General features: G+C 43.2%; 1 protein-coding gene across 3 annotated transcripts in view; it reads right to left on the reverse strand.

Moving 5' to 3' along the window:
• EPS15 (epidermal growth factor receptor pathway substrate 15) overlaps nt 1–1,219 on the reverse strand; it is a 125,428-nt gene that overhangs the window by 2,462 nt on the left and 121,747 nt on the right. The gene's annotated exons all lie outside the window — the stretch shown is intronic.

The raw sequence follows: 1,219 nt of genomic DNA on the forward strand, positions 1-1,219 counted from the left end.
CACAACCTCTGCCTCCCGGGTTCAAGCGATTCTCCTGCCTCAGCCTCCCGAGTAGCTGGGATTACAGGCATGTACCACCACGCCCGGCTAATTTTGTATTTTTAGTAGAGATAGGGTTTCTTCATGTTGGTTAGGCTGATCTCGAACTCCTGACCTCAGATGATCCGCCCACCTTGGCCTCCCAAGAACCTAATCATATTTTATAAAAAGCATTTTGAGCCAGGCATAGTGGCTGACATCTGTAATCCTAGTACTTTGGGAGGCCAAGGTGGGCCAATTGCTTGAGCTCAGACATTCAAGAAGTTCATCTTGGCAACATGGCAAAACCCTGTCTTTATAAAAAGATCAGCCAGGTATGGTGATGCATATCTATAGTCTCAGCTACTTGGGAGGATCACCTGAGCCTGGGAAGTTGAGGCTGCAGTGAGCTGTGATCATATCACCGCTCTCCAGCCAGATGGACGGAGTGAGCCAAAAAAAAAAAAAAGAAAAAAAAAGCATTATGAAGATTTCTCCAGGCTTTGGCAACTTTTAGACCAGTCTAAATAAAATCTTAACACTCATAATTATTACGTTGGGGAAACATTTTTATCTACCCCAAACAGCAACCTTGGCAAATACTAAATTAAAAAATTCTAATTGGTTTCAAGTCTTGTCACACAGAAAATCCTTCATGGAAGGATGAAATAAAATACCTTGTCAGGCTTTTGAAATGGTAGTTTTTTTTCCCTAGGGAATCAAGCAAAATTTTGAAATGTGTAACACTTAACACATGTTTTACAATGAAAAAAGAAGCTGTTTTTTATTATACTATACTGAGAGTTTGGAGCAAAATGCCTCAGCTGTTGTTCAGCCTCCTTCCAACCAGATTTGTTGTTGTTGTTGTTGTTGTTTTGAGACGGAGTCTCACTCTGTAACCCAGCTTGAGGACAGCGGCACTATCTCAGATCCTGCAACCTCCGCCTGGGGCTTAAGTGATCCTCCCACCTCAGCCTCCCTAGCTGGGATTACAGGCCTGCGCCACCACGCCTGGCTAATTTTGTATTTTTAGTAGAGATGGGGTTTCACTATGTTGGCCAGGCTGGTCTCACACTCCTGACCTCAAGTGATCCACCCTGTCTGGCCCCAACCAGATTTTGACTTGCTAAAACCATACTTAAGATATTAAATGCCACAAACTACCACAGGGTTATTTTACACTAAGAGAATTATAACCCCC

Source organism: Mandrillus leucophaeus, unplaced genomic scaffold, assembly GCF_000951045.1.
Source record: "Mandrillus leucophaeus isolate KB7577 unplaced genomic scaffold, Mleu.le_1.0 Scaffold14, whole genome shotgun sequence".
In the NCBI taxonomy this organism is placed as follows: Eukaryota; Metazoa; Chordata; class Mammalia; order Primates; family Cercopithecidae; genus Mandrillus; species Mandrillus leucophaeus.